Below are 20,484 nucleotides of genomic sequence, written 5' to 3'. Positions count from 1 at the left end.
CCTATTTGGAGATCTAATCACAATTTTATAACTTTTCAAATCATTACTTTATGAATTAAATATCAAACATAAACATATATATGTGTGTATATATATTTAAATCCCAAATAAAATCATTGGCCATGAGATTAAATTGTGACTCCCTTGGAGTGTAAGAGAAATTATGTGTGAGCTAGAACTTGACCAGTAATTTGGAATCAGAAATGGGCTAAGGGAATAAGAAACGTCATACTTGCAGTTATTTATGGTACATCAAAGTTGACTTATCTTCAGTAAAGATATTTTGACATCTAATTATTAATTATTCACAACTAATGCAAAAGTGAATTTTACTTTCATGGGTAATGAATGGCTTTTAATTTTAGTTTCATAATTGTTACACAATGATTACCATTTCTAAATATATGTGCCTACACATATATAATGCTTCCCTGACAAAAGTAGCTCTTATCAGAAAATATTTTCTCAGCCAAGCAAATGATCTTCAAGTAAATATAGAGAGATGTTTAAAAGTTTGAATCAAACTATGAGGACACAATAAGCCTAAAAGTAATGCAAGAACACTCAAACCATTTATTGATAAAATACTGAACCATATCATAGGTATAAACACAGATGAGCTATTAATATCATTTTATTTTCAAAATAAACAAAATATTATCAAGAAAATTAATTAATGGAAAGTAATGGATTGAAAGTGATGACAATTTACTCCTTCAGCACAATGTATGACTTCAACACAGTTATTCTTCTATTAATACCTATCACTTAAAAGAAAATAAGAGAGAAGATGGGTGCAGTTAAATGACTTTAGACTTTCAGTCCTCAGTTTTTCAATACTGTGTAAAGTAACAGAGAAATTGCTTTTACAGTCAGGAGTAAACAAGATGAAATTCACTAAAAAGAAAACAAATAAAACCAATTCCTTTCAGTTTGAATGTAACTTTTTACCAGTTAAAAGTGTCTACAGATTGAAGATATTTTCTTTCATTTGTTCTTAGTCTGCCCCCTTGTGGTTTCCGGAAAACTGTTACCCAGCCTAAGCTAAGGTGATAAAGTTATATGATATCCAATAAGATGATGTTTTAATATTTCTGTTAATGTCATTTAGAAAAATGTCTAAGCTTGCTTTATTTGAGAAAACAAAAATATTTAAAATTAGAAATAAATACCTCAAAAGCAGTATCTTTAAATAAATCAATGGAAAATATTTCCTTTAATTCCTAAAATTCTTTTTAAGAATGAAATTACTATATGAACTATATATCTTTCAAGAAGGTCAAGGTTTTTTCATTTTTATAAACCTCATAGAAATAAAAACTCTGAAGAAATTGTCAAAAAATGCTATCTGAAATAATCTGGCTGAGGGTTTTTTTTTTTTTTTTTTTTTTTCATTCAGTGTCTCATGAACAGATTTTGGAAGCATTTACCACTTTTTTACAAAAAATAAACTGCATGATTATTACCTGAGAGAAGAGGAGGCACACTAAATAGCTATGGTAACTTGTAATTGGAAATTCCTCTGATGGGGATACTGCAAGCCAAATCTGGACTTCATTGCTGGTATTATCATTCCTTGACTTTCCTAAAATTTAAATGCCAATATTTGTAGTTTATAAAGGATGTCTATTGATAACTATTCATTGACATATTTTGATGATGAATAGGTAAATATTGTTAATATATTTTAAGTTCTTAATTTTTTAGTATTTAAACAGGTAATTTCTAAATTATGTTATTAATCAATACTATGCTTGATTTTGTTTTTTATTACCTATTCCATATGTTTCATTTTGTCTTCTACATTACACACAATTCTGCCATGAATTAGGGGATATGTTGTTTTTACATTTTTGGCAGTGCAATAGATTTTTAGCTTTCCATGTTTGAATAGGTGAATGGATTCTTAAATGAATAAATAAGAGAAAGAATAAACACAAACATTATGATTAATTCCAATGACATTTTCCCAGGTAATGTTCCAAGATTCAGTATGACCACAACTTTTTAAATAATGTTCAGCAAAAGAAAATCAGGTGGTACAAATTATGCTATATGCACATGCAGGCATACATATGTAACACACACAGATGCCCAGACACACACGCTATTTTCTTACCGAGACTTCTGCCTATGTAGCTCCAGTGATCCTGGACAAGGCCACTCTCACCTCTTTGGACTCAGTTTTCTCACTTATGAAATGGTAGTATAGGAACTGGACAGTATTTTTTGAACTGAGATCTATATATCTATTTCTCTGTCTTCAAGTCCTCTAGGAGAATTTTTAAGTACAGTTGTCCATTGGTATCTGTGGGGTATTGATTCCAGGTCCTCCTTCAGATACCAAAATCCACAGATGCTCATGTTCTTTTTATAAAATGGCATAGTATTTGCCATTTTATAAAACTTTACACATTCCTCTCCTATACAGTTATGTATCACTTAACTGTAGGGATACGTTTGGATAAATGCATTGTTAGGTAAGAGTTTGTTATTGTGCAAACATCATAAAGTGTACTTCCACAAACCCAGATGATATAGCCTACTACACACCTAGGCTCTATGGTATAGCCTATTGCTCCTTGGCCACAAACTTGTACAGCATATTACTGTATTGAATGCTGTAGGGAACTGTAACAAAATGGTAATTACTTGTGTATCTAAACATATTTAAACATAGAAAGGTAATGTTTTCCACTACGATGTTCCAAAGGCTATGACATCACCAAGTGATAGAAAAAATTAGCTCCATCATAATCTTATGGGTCCATTTTATATGCATTCCATTGTTGACTGAAACATAATTATGCAGCACATGACTATACTTTAAATCATTTCTAGATTACTTATATTAATAATATTTAACACAATGTAAAGTCTATGTAAATAGTTGTTATACTGTATTGTTTAGGAAATAATGACAAAAACAGTCTGTACATGTTCAGTACAGAGGTAAATGCTTTTCAAATATTTTCAGTCCGCAGTTGGTTGATTCCACAGATGCAGAACACATGGATATGGAGAGTTGACTGCATTTTGTTTACAAAATTATGAAAATTTAAACATATATGCAAATTGGGGATAATTTGGATGACTGTCTTATAACTAGGCACAGCAGTGAAGTCAAAACATAAAACAGAAGCTTTGAATTTTTAAGAAAAAATTTCTCAAAAAATAGTCAAAGAATCTTTGTAGGCCTCAAAGGTATTCTTAATAATCCACAAGAGCACAACATTTCTCAAATTTCTTTCAGCACTTAATATTTGTTTTAAAATATGGTATTCACTTGCTTTTAAGTGTAGTTACCAGCAGAAGGCAGCACACTGCAAAAGAAAGACAAAATTGATTTTTCTCTATTATTTTTGGATGCTCAACTCCTGCAGGCATTTCAAAAGAAGCAGACCGATTTAGAAGACTGTAAGACATAGGACGTCTAAAAACAAACCACAATGTTTGTGAAAGAAAACTGACTACCTCGAGAAAATGCTTTATAAAATTTCTAACGCAATGATGGTAATCTGTAGTTCTCTTTTTCAGAATATGAAGAAGAGAGGTCATGAACTCATAGGGAAAAGAATAGCCAAAAAATGAAAAGTATTTGTGACATTAACAATACTGAAGGAAAGAATGTTGAGCATTGCAAGGAAATACACACAAAAATCTCTTCAGTATGGCTTCAAAATAATTGAGTTTATGCAAAAACAACGTCATGAACAAATGGACTGAACAAATTATGAAAAGACAGATTCGTTGCTGATCAAGTTCAGAATGAACATACACCAAAGGAAAAGATGGTTCAGAGTATTTAATAAATTGTAATATCTCAGGACAGAAAAAATAGTAAAAGGAAAGACAAATATCTACTGGCCTTCTAATGTGTCTATTTTAATCAAATTATTACTAAGATCATATACCAATAAAAATAATGGGTTCAAACTCTGCCCTCATTAGCAAATAGTCCAAAATATCCACAAGTTTGTTAAGATCATTTAAAAAAGCAGAACTCAAAAATTGTCAAATGCAGAATTTCTTATTTTTAGGAGCCAATATAATTAGTTACCAAACTATGTAATTACTATATTGATGCTACTTTCCTGATCTGATTATTTGAGTTTTATTTTAATTTGACCTGATAATTTGAGTATATCACACATGATCATGAATTTGTTACCAAAATCTTTCATGGCTACACTTTTTCATTAAATAATTGTAACTAATTAAAAATTTGTAACTGAATAATCATTTGTTATAAAATATATCAGTATCCTACAATTAATTTCTTTAACATTAGAATATATGTTTTATTTCTAGACATCTAATAGAGGGGATATACTTTTAATTAATACTGAAATTATGAGTTTAATTTTTAAAATTTATATATTTCTTTATAAATAGATTATTTTAAAATTTTAAAGACTCTTTATGACCCCCATATATTCATTCCTGATCAAACACAGCCAAACAAACCCAGAGACCCCGATTAGAACAAAAACTGCGCACGTAAGTTAGATTTGCCCCTTCCTTTCTTACCAATAATGGAAAAATAACCAGCTTGAACAACTTTGCAGAAAAGATGCAACTGACCTAGAGGTCAAAAACAAACAGAAGAACAGGCTCCATGTTTCATTATGACACTAACACAAATAAAAGAGAAAGCAAACATCTCTCCTTCTGCTTTCATAGTACACAGGATTAAAAGCAACAGCTGGCTTTGCCTTCCTAAAGCTATCTATCACTTATGTGATTGCCTAACATCAACTGAGACAGAACACTATTTTGTAAACTGAGTTGAAGGTATATGGAGAGAAAGGGCCTTTCAGATCCTGTTGGGACTTCTGGCTGACTGAATCCTGCTAAATCTATAGCACATCTCCGATATTTTCCCTCAGTTTAGAGCAACGTCTCAACACTTTGCTAATTGGTATAACAGTCTTGTGATCTTGCCATATCTATGTGCCACCTATACTATTGATTTTCTTAATGTTTTTCTATTAACTACTATTGAATTTAATACATTTGTTCTTAGCAATTCACACTTGTGTTTTGGCATAAATAGAAAACTGAAATCACCTATCATGAATATAATGAAAACGTAGTACTCATAAATACTATTTGAATACACTTGCCTATCAAAGTTCTGAGCCTGAGGCCTAATACCTTCTTTATAAAAAGAGTAATAGCAAGTGTTTGAGAATATTCAAAACTTGGAATAATTAAAATAAGACTTTCTTCTTGACGTATTCCACAGGGTTGAAAGGTAATTGTGACGGAGAAATGGAGGATGAGTGCTTGGTAATAATAATATGTCCAGGACTGATAATACTTCAGACCCTTAACTATCTGGGTGCTTCCTACAGAAAAAATATAAATTTTATGTCAAGCTTCTAGATGACCCAGCATGGTCTAGCAGGCTTCCCCAAGGTTGGAGTGAGGTCTGCTCAGGACTTACCACACGGGCACGATAGGTTTCATCCTGCATAAACTCTTTTCTGCCTCTGTGGGTATTACTCTCTTTTCCCAATATACTAGTCTCCCGCCATGTTTCCTCCAAGGTTAATTGGCTCTTAAATGTACCCTAGCTATTATATTAGAGTAAGAGCAACATAGGGGTATAAAGAAAATAATAAGATCGGCAAAAATGTAAAGCTTGAAATTTGCTGTCATTTCCAATTTTACTTAGGTCTAATACTCAATTAAAGTCAGTTTTATCTATTTTGTTTGCTTGTTTTCTCTGCAGTTTTATAAATGAGCATTTAAGATCCACTTTTGTTTACCTCCAAAGTCTGCCACTTATCAACTCATAATTCCATTTCCAAAAATAAATGATAAAACTTGACAAAATTAATTATGCCCAAACTGTATCAGGACTTTGGTCAACTAGTACCACTTGGAGGAATATAATCCTTTTCATTCTCCAAGGCTGAACCCTAAAACATCTTCTCTTCCATTACTTTTTAAATAAGAACTATATTTAACTGAAGTAACACTTAATTTTGTTCTCTTTTGAAGTTAGTAGTAGCTCATTCATTTTTCATTTCTGTATTCCCTCATGGTACCTATGTAAATAATTGCTGGCTCAGTTTATGAATGAATAAATAACAAGTGATTATATTCAAACAAAACAGTATTAAAGTATTTAAAAATAATATGTTGACTTTTGTAAAGACTTTTGTTTCTTGCCTAACAATATACTGAACCTCTCGTGAAAATGACTGTCAAAATATGATACCTTAAAATTAACTTTGTGGGGTTGAGGGGAAACTTCCACTTTCCCCCCCAAAGTTTGCTGAAAGATCAACTCACAATTAAGGCAGATTGATAAGAGGAAGACGTTTATTTACTGTGCACATGGGGAGAATCATAGAGTGATCACCTAATACCCCAATGGGATCCAGACATTTTTATAACCACTTTTTAGAGGGGAGGGAGAGATAAGGAATATAGAAAATTCTGTTTAGGGGCAATAAATGGTTGCTAGGGAGGATGAATGGTTGGGGGAAATAGAGTGACTTGTAAATGATTCTCTTTGCAAATTAAATTCACCTTGGGAGATAGTTATTATTATTATTTTTTTAGTCATCCATATGTTTCTAATTTTATTTCAGCATATTACAGGATTACTAATGTTTAGGTTACATATATTGCCTTAGCTTCACGTGAGTCAGAGCTTCAAGTGTGTCCATCCCCCAGATGGTGTGCACTGTACCCATTAGGTGTGAATATACCCATCCCCTCCTCTCCCCTCCCACTTTCACAACACCTGATGAATGTTGCTACTAAATGTGCACATAAGTGTTGACAAGTTAATACCAATTTGATGATGAGTACATGTGGTGCTTGTTTTCCCATTCTTGTGATACTTCACTTAGTAGAACGGGCTACAGCTCTATCCAGGATAATACAAGACGTGCTAGATCACCCTTGTTTTTGTGGTTGAGTAGAACTCCATGGTATACATATACCACATTTTATTAATCCACTCATGGATTGATTGGCACTTGGGTTGTTTCCACATCTTTGCAATTGTGAATTGTGCTGCTATAAACATTCTAGTGCAGATGTCCCTTTGATAGAATGTCTTTTTTTCCTTTGGGTAGATGTCCAGTAATGGGACTGTTGGATCAAATGGTAATTCCATTTTTAGCTCTTTGAGGTACCTCCATGTTGCTTTCCACAGAGGCTGTACTAGTTTGCAGTCCCACCAGCAGTGTATGAGTGTTCCTATCTCTCTGCATCCATGACAACATTTATTGTTTTGGGACTTTTTGATAAAAGCCATTCTCACTGGAGATAAGTGATATCTCACTGTGGTTTTGATTTGCATTTCCCTGATGATTAGAGATGTTGAGCATTTTTTCATATATTTATTGGCCATTAGTCTGTCTTCTTTTGAAAAGTTTCTGTTCATGTCCTTTGCCCACTTTTTAATGGCATTGTTTGATTTTTTCTTGCTGATTTTCCTGAGTTCTATATAGATTCTAGTTATCAGTCCTTTATCTGACATGTATTGTGCAAAAATTTTCTCCCATTCTGTAGGTTGTCTGTTTGCTCTCGTGATAGTTTCTCGAGAAACTATCTGGTTGTGCAGAAGCCTGAGCTTCCTAAACTTTGTACTTTAAAATTCAATGTGTAAAATTTTTTACAAGGATGACAGTGTTCTGTATACAAATGTATTCTTCCCTTTTCCAAGAGGGATGAAAAAAGTCATAGTTTTATCCTTATATCATTTGACAGAATTTATATTATTCCTCAAAGAATTTATTTGCGCTATTATTTATTATAAATTAATAATAACATAATTATGTCATATAATAACAACTTATATTCATATGTAGGGGTGAAAAATTTTAGAGTTGTTTTATAAATGCAGAATTAATAAAAATTCTTTTAAAATGCTTATCTTTTTTTTTTTTTTTTTTGAGACAGAGTCTCATTCTGTTGCCCAGGCTAGAGTGTCGTGGCATCAGCCTAGCTCACAGCAACCTCAAACTCCTGGGCTCGAGCAATCCTCCTGCCTCAGCCTCCCGAGTAGCTGGGACTACAGGCATGCACCACCATGCCTGAATAATTTTTTCTATATATATTTTTAGTTGTCCATATAATTTCTTCCTATATTTAGTAGAGACGGCGTCTCGCTCTTGCTCAGGCTGGTCTCAAACTCTTGAGCTCAAACGATCCGCCCGCCTTGGCTTCCCAGAGTGCTAGGATTACAGGTGTGAGCCACCATGCCCAGCCCTGAAATGCTTATCTTTTTAACCTAGCCAAATTTATTACGAAGATTTGAATCAAAGTTTATCAGTCTCCATATTTTTATTGTTTTAAAAAGCATGACTGAAATGGTGAACTATTTCCTCATTGAATTTAATCAATTACAAATGTTTTATTTTATAATTTATTTAGCAAATATTTAATCTGCCCTTATGTGTCAGGCACTTCACGTACATAATTATTAATCAGTTTTTGTCCTTTCTGTTTAGTTGAGACTCTTGGTATTAAGTAAAAGAAGCATACTCAATCCCCATTTAAATAATAGAGAAGGTTAGGGGTCACTGAAAGAACGTGAGAGAGGGATTTGTAAAATACAGAAGAGGAGAAGGGGTGGAGCAAGATGGCCAAATAGAAACCCCCAGTGATTGCCCCTCCACATGAACACCAAATTCAACAACTATCCATGCAATGAAACATCTTCAGAAGAACCAAATAATGTGACTGATCATACTACATGGTTTTAGCATTATATCAAGAAAAGAGGCACTGACATTTGGGAATAACACTAATTGGGTGTTGGGCAGATGTGGGGGGGAGAGGATGGGTGTATACATACACAATGAGTGCGATGTGCACTGTCTGGGGAATGGACACGCTTGAAACTCTGACTTGGGGGGCGGTGGGGTGGCATGGGCAATATACACAACCTAAACTTTTGTACCCCCATAATATGCTGAAATAAAAAAAATTATTAAAAAAAAAGAAAAAGAAAAAAATTAACATGTACTTTGAATTTTTTATATACACTATAATAAACTTATCTAGGGATATTTTAGGGAAAAAAAACAAAAGAAAAGAGGCATTGAAGAGGGTAGAAAAGACAATTTTGCAATGTCTACACCACCCCTCCTCCATCCCCTGGCACTGCTGTACCAGATCACCAAGTGGAGAGACAACCTGTGTGCCCAGGGTAGGAAGAGTGAAATGATTGTGAGACTTTGAATTGAAACCCAGGCCACCCTGGCAGAGGGGAACACAGCACAGGAAAGAATTCTGCTGGTGCCCAGGGAGGGAACATTTAGACCAGCCCAGCCAGAGAGAAATCCTGTACCCCAAAACCTGAGTTCTGGCTAGACCAACAACCAACTGACAAAAAGTGGCATAGGGCTGGGACTAAATTTGTAAGGCAGTCAGGCCACAAAGGCTCCAGTCCTTGGGCAATTCCTGCAGCTGTGCTGGCTTGGAGCCGGTGAACCTTGGGTGCGATGACCCATTGAGACACCAGCAGTCTCAGCCAAGCCAGTGCCTGTGTCATTCGTGGCCGCCCCAACCCTCCCCATCTCCACCCCTGCCCATCTGCAGGCATTGCAGCTCAGGTAGTCTTCTTCCACTTGGGAAAAGGAAAAGAAACATTTCAGAGGACTTTGTTTTGCAACTTGTGTACCAGCTTTGCCACAGTAAAATAAAATACCAAGAAGAATCCTGAAGCCCCTGGAAGGCATATCTGGACCTACCCTGGGCCAGAAGGAAATATGCTGCCCTAAAGCGAAGGGCCCAGTCCCGGCAGGATTTACCACCTGCTAACTGAAGAACCCTTGGGCTTTGAATAAACGTCAGAGGTAGCCAGGCAACAGTCACTGTGGGCTTTTGGTGAGACTGAGCTGGCTTCAGGCGTGACCTGGAGCTGGTGGCCACGAGGAAGTGCCCAAGTCATTCCTCCCCCACCTCCAGTAGCCCAGCACAGAGAGTGTGGGAAGAGAAGGAGAGACTTTGTCTGGTAATACAGGGAATTCTACCATGTGTTACCCAAGTCCACCAAGGTGGTAATGCCAGGAGTCTGCAAGAATCACAGCATTACTGGGGTTGGGGAATCCTCAGTGCTGATACCGCTGCAGTGACCAAAGACTTAGATCACAACTCTCAATTCCCTTTGAATATATGGAAAACCTAACGGAAGACAAGTTCAACAAGCCCAAACTGCAAAGATTAAAATAAATACCTAACTCTTCAGTGCCCAGACATCAATTAACATTCACAAGCATCAAGAACACCCAGGAAAGCATGAACTCATCAAATGCACTAAATAAGGAACCAGTGACCAATCTTGGAGTGAGGAGAGAGGTGACCTTTTAAACAAAGAATTCAAAATAGCTGTCCTGAAGAAGCTCAATGAACTTCAAGGCAACACAGAAAGGAATTCACAAGCCTATCAGAGAAAATTAACAAAGAGATCAAAATAATAAAAAAAATCAAACAGAAATTCTGGAGTGAAAAATATAATTGACAAACTGACAAATTCATCAGAGTCCCTCAACAGCAGAATTGACCACGAAGAAGACAGAATTAGTGAGCTTGAAGAAAGGCTATTCAAAAATACAGTCAGAAAAGAGAGGAAAAAGAAAAAGAATGAATCATGCCTACAAGATCTAGAAAATAACCACAAAGGGGCAAATCCAAGAGTTACTGGCCATAAAGAGGAGGTAGAGAAAAAGATTGGGGTAGAAAGTTTATTCAAAGAAATATTAATAATAACAGATAAGTTTCCAAACCTAGAGAAAGACATCAATATTCAGGTATAACAAGGTCATATAATACCAAGTAAATTTAACCCAAACAAGGCTATCTCAAGGCATTTTATAATTGAGCTCCCAAAAGGTCATGGATAAAAAAGGTCCTAAGGGAATCAAGAAAAAAGAAAGAAAGAAAAAAAAAAAAAAAAACGTAAAGGAGCTACAATATGTCTGGCAGCAGACTTCTCAGTAGAAATCCTATAGGATTTTCTTTTCTTTTCTTTCCTAGCTTAGATTTTATGATCTATCACTTTAGTTCTTTCCCTTGCAGGAACTCATTCTCACTTCCACACTTACCTGGCATAATCTTAATGGTACTTAAATCCAACTCTCTCCCTACTCCCTGCCAAATGACACTGGAGAAAAATAAACAGCTATGCTGCCTCTTTTCACATTCATGGCAACTAACACCAAGTAAATCTTTAAAACTACTCAGAAATCCCACATTTTCCTATTCCGTTTCGTACCTTCTTCTTTCTTCTCAGACCTCTGACACATACTTCTCATTTTCAGCTGACAACCTATTTCACTGATGATGCAGAAACAAACAAAAGAGAACTTTTCAAAATTTTCCACCATTTGTCTATCAGTATATCTATATCTATCTGCGTACACTCTGTCTTCAATTTTGTAAGTATGGGTGCTTGTGTAAGAAACAACTCTTAACCAATCCTACACTCTTTTGCCTAACCAAGCTCATTGCTCCAAAACACTGCATTATAAAACTTTCCCTCTGTATGGAATTATCCTTATCTTGTTTTATCAGCAGGAATGGTAGCAGTTGATCAACCTCTGCTTCTGAAACGTGGCACTTCATTACCAGTTCTGTTTTTCTGGCCTTCTCAGTCTTCTTTGCTAGTTACTTCTCAACTCTTCAACTTCCAAGTGTTGGCATCCTCTGGGTTCAATGATCTCTTCTATTTCTACATTACTCTTTAGATGATCTTTTAAGATGGTTTTAATTATGGTAGCTTTCAGATTTATATCTGCCACCTATTTCTTCTGGACCCCAGAAATGTATATACAGTTGGCAATTTGACATATCTAATAGGCAATCACATACAACATGATAAAAACTAGATCTTCCTCAAGTCTTCCAAATCTCAGTAAATGAAATTCTTCCTTCAAGTTACTTAGGCCAAAAACCTTGTGCTAATTTTTTATTCCTCCTTCCCTCATATCCCACATCCATTTGATCAGCAAATTCAGTTGGCTCCACTTTCAAAATTATTCCAATCTATTTATTTTTCATTGTCTCTATCACTACCAATCTAGTAGAAGCTACCATCAGTTTTTGACTTATTGCAATAGCCTCTCTCATAAATTGCTGTTCTTTGGAAAGTGAATCAAAAATGTTATTTTTTTAACCTAACTTCTTATTTCATATATTTAGCCACTATCAAAGCAACATTAAAAGATCCAAATTTATTTTTATTTAAGGAATTAAACAAGATATTTGCTAAAGAGTTTAAATATATTATTTCTTGACTGTACAGATGACAGTCAACACAAAAGTTGTTTGGAATGTTATGTTATAGTTAACACAAAAAGTTTAGTCAAAGTTTCCATTTTTGTAGAATAAACAAAAATATAAAATACTTCAAAATCAGTGAAATTTGCTGAAGTGTGCCATATTCCCCTTGGGACTCCCAATCAATGTATCCAAGTATTTAATTCTAACATTTATAGAACAAAGAAAAATATTTTTAAAATAAGAAATAGAAAATAAACATAAGATTCAATCAGTTTAATTATATTTCCATTTAATTACAGTAATATTTATTGAGCTCTGTGTACCTTCACTACGAGAAGTGCTCTAGAACTTTAAAATGACAATATTAAACTGACTATATTCATACTGCAGAATGTGCTATGTGGCCTTATAGAGTTATAAAAAAATGTTAAGAGAAGGCTAAGTTTTGAACTGGTTAAAGGGAGAAAAGATTAAGAATACATTATAAAATAGTAGCTAATAAGACAATTACATTTTCTCTAGAAAATAAGTAACAGAGATCATAAATCAAGGTTCTATAATGTTGAATGGAAAGCATTTTGTATATGCAATTCCATCTGTGTTTATAAATACATTGCCACAAAATAAATCAGAAGGTGGGGCATTATAAAACAGTTAATAGAGTTCTACATGAATCTGACCAAGAATCAACATCAAATAAATCATAGCTTTGGCCATCAACGTCATAAGAACAAATATGCAAGAATTACATGCTCATTGTTCAAGTTAAGCTAACAGGAGCCCTACTCTTATCGTATCTTTTATATTCTTCCCCACCCCCCACACTCTATATACAAACATACTTGGGCCGCTCAACTGTCATGAACAAATAGAGACTAAAGACTGTTCTGTTACAATGATTAGTCAAATATTAAATAGGATCCAAGTTGAATAGGGAAAAAACTAATTGAAAAACTAAAACTAAAATTATAGAAGAAAAAAAGATACACTGCCCTGCCCCTACCTGCAATTTTTTTTTTAAATATGAAAAGATCAACAAATTGTGCTCCTCTATCTATATTTTATTTCTTGGTAGCAGTACTCAAAGTGTGTTTTTAAAAAGGTTAGATGTATTTAAACTTGCTGTTCAACATTCCTTAAAGTATAGAGGCCAAGTATTGGAGTGGGCCAGGCATTCTGGGTTCCGAGGGTGGTAAGGACCCCTGGCTGGAAGAAGGAAGGGAGACAAGAAATAACACAGACCTAAGAGTTGAGTAGTCATTCATTTATCATCATCCAGCTGTCTCCCTTGAAATTGATTATGGTAAAAATTAATCAATAACTTGCCCATTCAAAAGTCAGAATTAGGAATAAAATAATTACAGCAAGTCTAGGTTTCCCTGACTCTCGTGCTTACAAATACTCGACTTTCCTGCGAGGCTAGGCAGGGGATTAAGGCAGTGAGGCAGAGTGCCTAGACTCTAAACCCAGTTCTGTCTTTCACTGCCTAGTTCACTTTGAGTAAGTTACTTAACCATTTTAAGCATCACTTTCTTTGTCTAAAAATATGGATACTATGTTACATTTTTACTTTTTTTAGAAATTAAAATAAAATATATAAAATTACAGCAAGTGAATGGCACTTAAGTCATAAAATCAATGAATCATCAGCATTCAAGAATAGATTGGATGTGGAGATAGAGAAAAGACATTAATATTGTCTACTACCCTCTTAGATTATATGACCAGATGAATGATGATGTCATTCACCAATATGGTGAGCACAAAGAAGTGCAGACATGATGCAGACTTGGGTTGAAGAAGGATGGAGAAGAGAAAGATGATTCTAGTTTTAGGCATGTTGTGATTAAGGTGTCTGTTTCAAGAGGCACCTTCAAACACTGTATGCCTAATCCACCCATATCACTTTCTAAGGAAAACTACATTCAACTGTATCATATGACTTGTACGCCCTGCCCACTACTTACTCAAGACCTGTAAACCTAGCTGAAAAATGTGGACTTGAACAATTAGATCACTCATTCAAAAGTTGGGAATTAGGTCATTAGGGTAAGAAGTTGTGCTGAAGGAATATGGAGTTTTAAATGACTGAGAGAGCCATTTGAAGCCATACAGAAATGAGTAAGCTAAGAAAAACACTAGAGGAAGAGAAGATAATGAAGCAAATATTGAGATGATAGATGAATGATAGGTAGGTAGATAGAGGTGGATAGATACATAGCTTCCATCCATTAATTTCCTACTTTTTAAACTCTAGGTTCTCAGTGAGGTCTAACTGTACTTGTATTTGTATTTTTATCTGTGATTGCATCTTTACAATAAGGTTCTTTTGCAACTACTTATGTCCTGACTATAATACTATGGGTAAATCTATCTATTTAGTTGGTGTTTTCTGCTTTCTGTAATCCCAAAGGACTCTAATATGGTTACTATGACATATGCTCAATAAAAATACAAATTATCTATTTTAGCAAGCTTAGGGTGATGATATTATAGAAAAGTTCATACCATAATCATGAGCTTTGAACTCAGATATGTATGTTCCTCATTCCAGAGTTGGCCTGGCGGGAAGGATCATATTTATTTTATAGATTAGGGAAGTATGTGTCACCTATTCTAATCCCCCACCCAGAAACCCAAGAAATTGCATCACTAAGCACTTTTGCTTTTGCTCTGTAAGTAGTTGTTTTTTTTTTTTTTTTGCTCTGTAAGTACTTGTAACATAATACTATATAAAAGTTTAATGATGAAATACATCAACGAATATAAACTGCAGTATGCTTGAAGACCAAAAGTCACATAATGATTTCACATTATTGTAAGTCTCGTATTTAGTAGTCCTCATGTCAAATAGTCTTTAAGAAAACGTAACAAAGGCGAAACCTTCTATTGAGAGTCTAGCTACGGGTCGGGCATGGTGGCTCATGCCTGTAATCCTAGCATTCTGGGAGGCTGAGGCAGATGGATCTTTTGAGCTCAGGAGTTTGAGACCAAGCCTGAGAAAGAGCCAGACCCCGTCTCTACTAAAAAAATAGAAAAGAAATTAGCTGGACAACTAAAAATGTATAGAAAAAATTAGGCGGGCATGGTGGCCCATACCTGTAGTCTCAGCTACTCGGGAGGCTGAGGCAGGAGGATTGCTTGAGCCCAGGAGTTTGAGGTTGCTGTGAGCTAGACTGACACCACGGCACTCTAGCCCAGGAAACAGAGTGAGACTCTGTCTCATTAAAAAAAAAAAACAAAAAAAAAACCAAACAGAGAGAGAGAGAGAGTCTAGCTACATCCTCAGTCCAATTCCTCCGTAGTTCCTAGGTGGTAACTGAGAGTTTGAAGTACATTACTGAGTAAATTTTAAGGCAGAGACTTTATTTGACGTATCTATCTTTACCCCTTGACAACTGACATAGTGCTTACCTATAACAGGGATAATTTAAACATGTCATTAATTTGTTTTTTATTAGTTACCAAATATATATGGAAGGTGGCATCTTTCTTCTTACCTATTTACAGGAGGTGGTGCGTAATATGCTGTAATTTATTATAGAAAAGTTAGCGTGTTTTGTAAATCACACTTTATTTTTAAGGACTTTGCCTATAAGATATACATAGTCTACAATATATGTCTTTGGTTCACATATTTAAGCAAGCCATTCCATCTCTTGCCTTACTTGTAACTCAGATTTAAGAGGGCAACAGTTTCTGAGTTCTGAGTTCATGGCCTTGGAAAGAGAATATCACTGAGGGTGAGCTGTGGGAATTTAAAGATATAGAAGGTCAGGGAACAAGCTCTCACAGGACATGGGGACATTGTAACTATGACACACAAGAAAATAAACTTTGCTAAAGAAAAAATATATCAAACAACATAATACAAGTGAATAAAAGATCTTTGAAACGTCCATGCAAAAGTTCAACTCTTGATAGATAGTATTACTATGTGAATACCATTATTAAGGAAAACTCAAAAGAGTACTCAACAAGTATCAACATAATATTGCCCATTCAAAATTGTCCTTAATGGTTCTTTATCATGAAAGTTATTAAGAGTTGCAATTTTTAGCCTGTAACATTATATCTCAGAAATTTTTAAATCTCATAGGAAATATGTGGTTCCAAAAAGAAACATCATAGTTAAGTACATTCTATTTCGTATAATTAACTCTGATCCAGAATTTGAAAAGCATGATGTCCATGGGACTTCCCCACGTAAGGCTGGACCTCTGGTACATGGGAACTGTATAATGACCTTGGTGCATAGACGTGCAGACATTGTTTTAGAGAAATGTTAATTAGCTATTACTTTGAAATGTCTTGATGATTTATTGTAGGTCTGAAAACTCCTCTGTTTTATAGCTAAATATGACCTAATGCCATTTTTGTAAGGAAAGGCCATTTAGAGGTGGGGTGAATATGTGATCCATGCTTTTCTTCTCTCATTACATGACTACTCTGAGCCATCCTGGGGAGAAGGTATAAAAATCCAATGCATTTATCCCCTTGTGCATTAAAGAATGTCTGCAACAGGACATGGAATGGTGCAATTTCTCTAGTTCAGAAAACTCTTGGAATTAAACATGGGCTTAATTTAACCCTTCAAGATGAAGAGTACCAAATTTTCAAACTGTAACACCCATATTCTTAGCCCTGATGAGGCCCCTACTGTCATCATTCTGACTCCTCAAGATTGTGCCAGGGTAAGCTCCCTGGACATACAGAGACAAAGAAGAACTTTTAGGGAACATTTTTCTCTCCTAGATGGGCACCTTTGTAAGCACAATGCAATGTCCTTTCTCTAGTTTATTTTAGTCAACGCAATATGACACTCATAAAGCATTTGTTGCCAAAGTTATCAAGCCAATTCATTTTATATTTCATTTCTCCCTCTTTACAATACTTACACAGAGGGAAATGCAACACAACTGTCAGAAATTTAAGAACACAGCCATATAAATAATAGTAGGCATAAGAAACACTAATAGAATATTTTGTTTCATATTATGATTCCATATAGCAGTAATATGTAACTTTAGACTAAGACAGGTGCAAATCTAGATGTACATGCAATTTTCCCTCTGAAGACTGTGCAGCAATTATTTATGTGCTTATACAAATAATACTCTTAAATTTCATGATCTGAACAGGCAAAACAATTTCAAGTCATTTATCATTTAGCTTCTAAAAGGCAACAATAAGACATTGAAACAATAATTATCACTTTAAACTTAATGATTCTAATCATGCGTCATGTGTTCTTATTGTACAGATATTTTATTATTGTATATTTAACTGACAAATATGCGAAGGAAATGAGGAACAAAATAAATCAACACTCAATACTTATTTTATTAATATATAGCTCTCTCTTCCTTTAGGCCTACGTAAGCAGTTTAAGTCTGTATTAAGAAACTTAAAAATGAATTTACTGCAGTCTGGCGTGAGAGGAAGGGCTGTCTTCTAAATTAACGAGCTGAGGGGGGTTAAAGAATATGATTTCCTTCTGTCTTAAAAGCAAAGCCATAAAGAAATATTGGGGAGTGTGCCAAGCTGGGATGCTGCAGGGAAGCGGAGGCGGGCTCTCTTTAAAGATCCCTGAGCCCTTATTATGACTCCTCCTAATGTCCACAGCCACAATCACACAGGCCCACCTGCCTGTCTGCTGCATCCAAACAGGAGACATTCCTTGTTCCTTGCTCATTAGCGCACACTTACGAGAAAGGGAGAACTTCTATCCAGACACGCCTAGAATATATCCTAAAGTGCCCGATATCACTATTATTTGTTTGTAATTTACTGCAGGGTGGGAATTTGCGTGTGCTCACCAAAGGGACTAAGGAGTTTTCCAGCAATTATGTTTGTAAATATTTGTTTAATTACCAGCCATTTTCAAGAAATATTTGTTTCATGACTCAAAGGAGTAAATGAGACACAGATGAGGGAGAAAATGTCACAATATTGTTTTGTTGTTTTTTCAGCTAGACAGTCCCATGCAAATAAGGCAGGGTACGCCCACCAGAACCAAATTCAAGCTACCACCTTGACCTCAACTGGCTTGAAAAGTTCCTGAAAGTTTAACAATAGGTTCTTATGAGCTGGTGTGAGTGAGATCCAGTGCACCATTGGTTACCTATATAGGTATCTGTGTATATACGTAGAGAGGTAGAATGTAAGGTATCTGCTTATGTGAGAAATGTTTTTTGAAACTCAGAAGAGATTACTGTTTTTGTTTTACATTACTCTGGACATGAGCATTCTGAATAGCCATTGTCTTTCTGTGATCTGTGTCCCAATATAATGAATCAAATTATACCCTCATCAACTATGGGCACTTTATCAGTGTTCTTTATTAGCTGGATACAACTCATTGGGCATAATTAATACACAAACAATAATGTATAATTTTTAAAATTTAGCTGGCATATGTTTACAGTATACATACACATTTGGGTTGGAAATTCCTGTGATATCTGAACAATTAAGGAAATTCAGTACCATTTTATATTAAAGAAACTGTATGTTTTAGTGATGTAAGAAATTTTATTATTTAAAATATAGCTACTATTCTCATTTCTTCTTAGCATCATCTTTCATAACTCATTTTGTAACTCACATATTTATCTTTTCTTCAAATGACCTTTGGCAAGGATAAACTTTGTAATTAATGGTGAAAAAATATTTGACTTTTTTCATGTCCAGAACAATTCTCTTATTTTACTTGGCACATCTTTGAAACTTTTTAAAGTGATGTAACTTTTTAGACATTTAAAACATAATGTGGGGGCAAGTATAGTACCCAGCTAAAAATTACTCAATCTGAACACTGAAGTTCCTCCAATTAATTTAAAAGTCATTTCTATTATTACCTATATTCCTGCTCATTTTTGTACAAGAACATTTACAAAGGCCAAGCAAAGCTATTTCCTTTTATTTCTAAGATTGAAACAGCCACTATACATAATGGCAATGTGGAAATATATAAAATAAAAGTGTGACTTATTCTTGTTATTAATTTATGCTGTTTAATTAAATTACAGTGTTGAGAGACTCCTGCTTCCCAAAATATGAAGTAGACATAGTTTTTCCTATTCCTCCTGTTAAGTGCAACTAAAAACCCTGGACCTTCTCTATAAAACAGCATAATAGAAGAAGGTAGCAAGTTACAGACTTCAGTGCCAAGGAATGAATGACACAAAACTCCCCTTGGTTTTCTTTTGTCCTCATTTTTGCCGGACTAGGAGCTGAAGAAGCTGACAACCTATAAAACCAACAGGCACAGACAGAAAAAAAAAGAACTCTAACAATAGCCTTCTCTCTAGTGAAAGCGACAGGAGAGGGGCGACCTAGCAAGATGGAAACATTTTAGACAACCACCTTAATTGAACCAAACACCACGAAAACAACTGAGCCATTCCCATCCACATCAGCAAAGGCTGAGTGGGGAACTTAGACTTCCACTCTCGCCAAGTTGTACTAAAGCATTCTAATGGCCCTGCCAGCGTGGTGTCAGAGAAGGTCAAATAGGAAGCCAGGACTTTGATTCCCACTGTGCAGTAACATGGCACCTCCCAACTTCCTGCTGAAGTTGGGGTTCATGGTAGAGAGTCAGGACTTTCACCACTGCCTGTGGTAATAAGGCCACGCCCACTGCAGTGAGAGAAGCAGCAAAGCACTACTGCTCCAGCCTGAAAGAAAACACTCACAACACGTATCTGACAAAGGACTTGTATCTAGAATACGTAAAGAACTGTCAAAACTCAACAGTAAAAAACCCCAAATAGTCCACTTAGGAAATGGGCAAAATTCATGAATAGACATTTCACTGAAAAAGATATATAGGGGGAAAATAAGCACATTAAATATATTTGATATAATTAGCCATAAGGGAAATGCAAATTCAATCCACAATGAGATATTGCTAAATACCTATCAGAATAGTTAAAATAAAAATGGCAGCAACACCAAATATTGGTGAGGATTCAGTGAAACTTGGATCATTCATACACTGCTGGTGGAAATATGAAATGATGTTGCCACCCTGCAAAATAGTTTGGCAGTTTCCTAAAACATTAAACATAGAACTATCACACAATCCAGCAATTTTTCTCCTGGGCATTTATCCAAGAGAGATGAAAACTTGTATTTACACAAAAACCTGTATGTGGATGATCACAGAAGCTAATTACTAAAACCAAAAGCTGGAAACATCCAAGATGTCCTTCGTTGATTGAATAGTTA

The sequence above is a fragment of the Eulemur rufifrons genome, chromosome 7 (genome assembly GCF_041146395.1).
Source record: "Eulemur rufifrons isolate Redbay chromosome 7, OSU_ERuf_1, whole genome shotgun sequence".
NCBI lineage: Eukaryota > Metazoa > Chordata > Mammalia > Primates > Lemuridae > Eulemur > Eulemur rufifrons.
This window is presented reverse-complemented; position numbering follows the sequence as displayed.